Source organism: Branchiostoma lanceolatum, chromosome 8 (assembly GCF_035083965.1).
Source record: "Branchiostoma lanceolatum isolate klBraLanc5 chromosome 8, klBraLanc5.hap2, whole genome shotgun sequence".
Taxonomy (NCBI): domain Eukaryota; kingdom Metazoa; phylum Chordata; class Leptocardii; order Amphioxiformes; family Branchiostomatidae; genus Branchiostoma; species Branchiostoma lanceolatum.
In genome coordinates this window covers 225,120-232,028 of record NC_089729.1, presented here as the reverse complement: position 1 = coordinate 232,028, position 6,909 = coordinate 225,120, and the positions used below count along the sequence as shown (strand labels likewise).

General features: G+C 46.0%; 1 long non-coding RNA gene across 1 annotated transcript; it reads right to left on the bottom strand.

The window, feature by feature from the left end:
• Positions 1-2,304: 2,304 nt before the first annotated feature.
• On the bottom strand, positions 2,305-5,510 carry LOC136440774 (uncharacterized). The gene is made up of 3 exons (XR_010756710.1): positions 4,945-5,510; positions 4,674-4,767; positions 2,305-4,074 (listed from the first exon to the last, which is right to left on the bottom strand). It is a non-coding gene; the product is annotated as an uncharacterized lncRNA (long non-coding RNA).
• Between the last annotated feature and the right edge of the window lie 1,399 nt (positions 5,511-6,909).

Below are 6,909 nucleotides of genomic sequence, written 5' to 3'. Positions count from 1 at the left end.
CTTGGGCTGTGCTGTCACAAACAAACCAATTCCCTGAGTAATGAACAGAGAATATTTAAAACAGGCAAAACGAATGCAACACAATATGCTTCACTCGGCCGAGCGGGCCGAGTCGCATGGATGAGGGCATGCATGCCCCTTTTCCGTAAGGCGTAATCAGGCCGTTTTAGACTTCGTAATCCGTAATCAGCCACCCAAAATCAACGTAATTCGTAATCAGTACATTGGCCGTAACGCGTAATTGGTCACTTTGATTCTACGTAAAACGTAGGCGGTTACCTTTATGCAACGTAAAACGTAATCTACTAGCAAAACGTAGGCTTATTTCCAGCAAAGTCTCCCGGCAAAGTTGCCCCTCACAATGCAGGAAATAGCATTTCAGAGGGTAAAGATCTCAAAATTTTCCCATGAAACATGTGACCCACTTAGTATTGTCGCGCCTCTGGTAAAAAATACGTTCTGAGGGTGTCGCCCCTAAATATCAAGCTGGAATCATTGTGTATTTTTCAATCAAAGAGAAACCATAAAACATAGCTTAGATTACCAGCCTAATGTGCCCCTAAAAATGCAAGAAATAGCGTTTCAAAGGGTAAAGATTTCAAAATCTTCTCGGGGTGCATGCCCTCGTGCCTACCTGCGATTGTTACATGTACGCCTCCGGCGAAAATATGTCGGGAGGGCAAACAATCTAGCAGAAAACCTTGTGTACTTTTCACTATGAGTGCAGATATTGCCCCTCAAAATGTATTTGAGCGGGTTGAGATTTTCCCGGGTATTCTCCCGGATCGACCTACAATCGCCGGGTCGCTCCAGCCCGATATATGTCGGGACTCGGGGCATCGCGCACCATACTATTAAACTCTTGAATATTCTTTTCACTTATAGATATGTCATCAAACATAGCTTAGTGTAACAGCAAAATGTGGCACTCAAAACCAAGGTTATAGCGTTTCAGGGGGTCAAGATTTTTACAATTTTCCTGGACGTCTCGCGCCTTCGGCGCTCGACGTGGTCAACGTACGTTCCGGAATATCTTGCTGTCCCTTCCCATTCGAAATTCACTGCCGCCGTCACGGCTACTCATTATAGTTATACGGTTTAGTGTGGTCATCAACAGATTCATTGTCACCACAATAAATATAAAAATGAACAGTTTTGATGCAGAACTAGATACTGTAGTTGAATCATGCGTTAAGTTGGTTGGGAAGCCTCATGATTTAACGTAATTCGAAATCGGCTCTGAAAATTTAACGTAATTCGTAATCGGCGGCAAAACTTTTCCGTAATTCGTAATCGCTACCCCCCCATGCAGGCCCTCATGGATGGGCCGGGGAATAGAATATTTCTGCAGCAATGAAAGACATCGCTGGAATAAATGACTGAACAGGTAGAAGCAATTTGAAATTTCCTTTTTATTGCAACACTTTATTGCAGACATTAGTAGCTGTATGAACACGATGGTTGGAATAAAAGTGAATTTTGATTTCCTAGATCCTTCTTATTTCCTTCTAAATTCAGTGTGAAATGAAAACTACACGCCTGGGTTTAAACTGTTTATTCGATAGCAGTTGTTGACAAAATAGATGAATGCAGTGTACAGCTGTGTATCAAAAAGTTACAAAAGAACCCAACGCACTTAGATTTATTACATCTACTTATTTCTAAGACCCAGAGTCTATTTGAGGAAAAGAATTTTGCTCCCAAAGTCTGTATTCACGTATTTTGCGTCTATTCTTGGACAAGGTGGCCACGCTTGTACAAGGATAACCGCAAAACTCGCGAAATAAAAAGGCTTAAAGTGAGAACAAAAGACTTTTAGTACCTCCTGCAAATATTTTAGAACACAAGAAAGATACATTTACTGTCAGGCCTGTTCACATTTAAGCACGTGCTGCCGACTACAAAGTTGAATACTATCAGAACGCAGTACAAATATGTAAACTTCTCTTTTCGTCAAAAATACGAGACAACACATCTTTACTTGCACTGATACTAAACCAATCAATGTACTTGCTCAGAGTAAGTAACTTAGCTACCGACGCTTACGTACGCCACTTAGACACCAGTCCAGAGGAAATATGTTCTAAACATGTTGTCATCTAAACAAATGTGTAGGCTATCATCTAAACAAATGTGTAGGCTATCTTCCAAACAAATGTGTAGGCTAAGATTGCAGCTTTGTTTATTGGTCAAAGTTACAAAAGTATAAAGAACAATTTTCAGAGGAAAAAGACCTTTGCTCTCAAAGCTCATGTATTTATATATTTCGCCTCCATTCTAGGGCAAGGTGGCCACTCTCGTACCAGAATACAAGCGAAATACACGAATTAAAAAAGCCAAGTGAGAGCAAAAGACCTTTAGTCACTGATCATGAGTATCGACAAAGGACACACAAGAAAAAGATCGATTTATTGTCATACAATTCTGTCAGAGAATAACGTAGCAGAATTGATACATTTAGAACAAATGCGGCTGACAAAAGACTGCTAAAACTCAAAACCACACGCAGAATTCGAAGATCAATAGGCAGGCATTTTCACTTTCCTTATACGTTTACATACAGCACACGTACTACGGTCTTAAACACGTTCACATACAGTAAACGCGCAACCAGGTGACGAATCTCAGGCAAGAACTTGCCAAGAATCAGTCAATCATTGCAAAGACATGACGAAAATCAAACTTGACCAATGAAGATAGCCGAGCATACAGTAAGCTTACCTACATGCATATAACATAGTACACATGATAGCCATTGCAACAAGACAATGCACAGTGAAACGCCAGGCAGACAAGTCTATTTTGCGGAACACTCCAAGTTCATTAACACGAACTTTAGTCTACAGACTAGGCATTAGATAATTCTATCATATCACATTCTTCATAGCTGCTGGTGGGGCGTGACAGGAAGTTAATGATTTGTGATTGTAATTTCAGCTCTAGGTTCAACCCAGAAATATACCATTCCCTCCGTCTACCTGAAGCATTATCAGCGGGGAGAATCACGATCTCTTGGTGGGTGGCAAGATGTTGAGTACGTTTTGGTGATATCTTAAGAGATATTGCTGGTGAGGGATTAGGACATTTTGAGAGCGGTGGCTACTTTTGCACACAGCGCTTCAGTCAGTTTCTGTGGTACACGGGTACGATATGCGACTGATTCGGTTTCTGTGAGTATGTCGATGGCCGGAATTGCATTCAGAGTAATTGCAATGTTAAATCCTTCAGAAAACAACAACATCCCCGGCTCTGTTGGCTCATGACTACTAGAGTTCTTCAACCACTTGTCTTCCTTTCTGGCCCTGTGCCGTCGTCTTGGTTCGGGACCCAAGATTACGACACAGGGCATCTTGTGTAATGGTGTAGGTCCCCGACCCTAAACCACCACACAAGGCAGAAAAGACGACAGGTAGTAGAAGAACACAAGCAGCCATAAACTAACAGAACCAGAGAAGTCGCCGTTTTCCGGAGGACCGAACACTGCAATAACCCCAAACACAATCCCAGCCATCGACATAGACACAGAAACTAAGTCAGCCACACACCGGGCCTGTGCACCACAGAAACAGGCTAAAGCCCTGAGTACAAAAGGAGCTACCACACAGAAAACAACCTAACCCCATACCAGCAACACCACTCAGGACATCATCAAAACATACACAAGCACCTCCCCATCAACCAGGAGATCGTGACTATCCCTGCCGACAATGCCTCAGGTAGACAGAGGCGGATTCGTAGGTTCAGTTAAAGCTATAAATGGAAACATCACAAATCATTAACGTCCTATCAAGCCAACGACGTGTCCCAGCCATTTCTGCAAGATGTTTACATTCTACATATTTTCAACCCCTTCCAATCAGACAAACAAAAACTTATCATTCTTGGTTTGACGTCCACCAGGTCCCGTAGCGGGGTGTACACACGATCAGCAGTTTCTTTGGCTGAGGAGATGGCGTACTCGGCATCAGAATCAGTCCCACCACGGATATCGGTGTAGCTGATCCGGGCTTGATGGTATTGATAAGATCCTGGAAGCTGCGTGCTTAGGGGTGTCTCCTTCCCAGCTTCTCGTAACTACAAGAAAGTCAGATAACTTCAACTTCAACTTAAACTACCCCCAAATAACCCCGCTAGGTGCAAAGTAGGGGGGGGGGGAGGTCCTAGGCTAAGGCGGGCAGGCCTCCAGCCTGGCGCGGAAAGACTCAACGGTGGGAGCCGTAACAACCGCGCCAGGCAGGGCGTTCCACTCGGGCATGGTGCGGGGGAAGTATGAATATTTGTAAGAGTCTGTTCGGGCGTAAAGTGGTTGAAATTTGAGTGTGTGGCTTCCCCGGGTGCGCCCCTGAGCTGGTTTCAGTAGACTATCTGTATTAATATTGATGTGGTTATTAACTAGCTTATAGAAAAAGCAATTAGTACGAGACATCCAGACTAGCATATTCTTGCTTCGTTGTGATTGACACTAAAAAACACAAGGATCGATGCTGCCCGGAGTGGATGGTGGTGACAGGAAGAGATGGAAAACAGTTTCATGCACAAGTCAGTATAAACAATCAGTACTGAAACGCATGCAACACAAAAATAGCGTGGTGTAAACTGGTCAAGGTTGACGAAAGTTGCAAATGTACACTGTTCAAAGCCGGCGGCGACATTTGATTGAACTAATTGCTCACCTTGTTATATACGGTATGTCCATCGGGTCATTGTCGAGACGGGCTGGCCTTTATTCAGCTATTGACCGCCTCTCTCCACGCGACTTGTCTCGTCCTAGTAGTAAAAAGAATAATTTAGTACATTTGATTTGAATGCCAGGAAGTTTTCGTGGAGGAGACGGGAGGTTTTCGCGTCCCTATTTTGTTTACCTAACTACTGGGAATTTTCCGTGGTACATATTAAAGTTAAAGCACCACGCTGTCGCTCAGAGTAAGCCAAGAAGGTCCCTACCCTGGATGCCCTGACGGCATAGCGGGTTCGATTCTCGACCTAGCCGGCGGTCTCACCTGCAGCACCGCGGGGTTCCTCGGAGATGGGCCGGCGGCCGGAGATTTGCTTGAAGTCTCCTCGGCTGGGCGATGCCCGGTATCTTGTCGTGAATAACCTTGCGGTGACGTTTGGCGGCCTTGCGCGCGCAGACTTCGGGTTACGGTGCGATTCGACCCAGGAAGAGACGGGCCCGCATCGACTGCCTCGCCATCGCTGCAACAAACACAAACCGCTCAAATCATGGCTGTCGGCCGGCAAATGTCAAGTGGGAATGTGACATACAGTTAGACACCTCTGATAAAGAGTAACCAATTAATGAATTCTACACATTTCAACACAGCTAACGCTAAACCGTCTGCCGGCAGTCTCACCGTTAGAAGCCCGCGCGTCTCCTCGAAGTTGAGCCCGGAGATTCCCTAGACGTCTCCCCAGACGTCTGGCGCCGAGTTCCCAGCAGCTTGTCTCCATTGCCGCGTGCAGACATGTCAGCTTCGTGCGATGTCGGTGTAAGAGGAGGGCCATCAGCTGCCTGCAACAAACACAAAAGGCTCAACTGCTGCCCAACGGCAAGTGGGAATGTGACATACACATAGAACTGGACACCTCTAATGAATAGTCATCAATTAATGAATTCTACCAACATATTTGATGCTAAGCAGAGCCTATATAGCGACTGTCGGTCTCACCATTTAGCCAGCGGGTCTCCTATAGCCTGTGTAGGTGACCCGGGAGGTTCTCTCGGAGTCTCCCCGAATCCTGTCATGAACCTTACGGTGAGGTTTGGCGCCTCCCTTCCCCGGCAGCTTGCCTCCTGCGCCACGTGCAGACATTCCGGCTTGGTGCAATGTCGGTAGAAGAGACGGGCACACATCAGCTCACCTGTCTGCAACAAAGGCGAAAAAGGCTCAACGGCTGTCCAACGGTCAGGTGGGAATGTAACGTACAACTAGAACTAGCTATAGACGCCTCTGATAAACTGTCATGAAGCAATTAAAGCTACCAACACAGCTAATGATGTGCCGCCTTCCGACGGACTCACCGGTTAGAACGCCGCGAGTCTCCTCGAAGATGAGCTCGGAGATTCTCTTGACGTCTCCCCGGATGTCGTGAAGAACCTTACGGTGTCGTTTGGCGGCTCCCTCCCCGGCCCCTTAATTGCCGCGTGCAGCCGTTCCGGCTTACGGCGCGGCGTCGGTAGACGAGCCCGTGGGACAGTCCTTGCCTTGGCGGATCAGGAATCGACTGACGAGACAAGCGACTTGCGCAGCTCGACTAAAGGTCCACAGCTGCACAGGAGATCCACAGCTGCAAGGACTGGTCTGCGATTGGTCAATCAGAGGAGAATCCCGCCCTGCTATTGGCCAGAAAAATGTATTTTTACGATTGGTCGTCTCTGCTGTGAGATTATTCCGATTGGTCAATATTAATTGAATAGAAAGCTGACGTGTTAATTATTGGTCATAAGATGCAGTTCCGCTATTGGCTACCTCCTCTGATGAGATTAATAGTAAAGAGGACGTCTTGTTCGCGTATAGATAAGCATGTTTCGCAGTTTCCCTATAGTTTCGTCCAAAGAGAAATCGGATGTAGCGCCTGTTAGTCCGATGTAACGTCGGCCAGTTGAACATTAATTTCTACGCCGAACTGATACGTGTGCGCATGGCGTTCTGCGTACGTCTTACCAGTATTCCATGGTGTGACACCACCGATTAGGGCACAAGAAATAAGGAAGGAAGATTCTATGTAAGCCGTCATAAACCCGCAAACAAAATTTTCAGTGTATTGGAAGTCTTCTCTCCAGGCAACACGCACGTGTCACCTAACCTGAAAGCATCCGGGTACGGAAATATCTGGCTAATGTCCAATCCCTTTGTCATGAACCCAATGAGAGTTACGTCGAACGCGAACAACCGACTAACGGCGCAC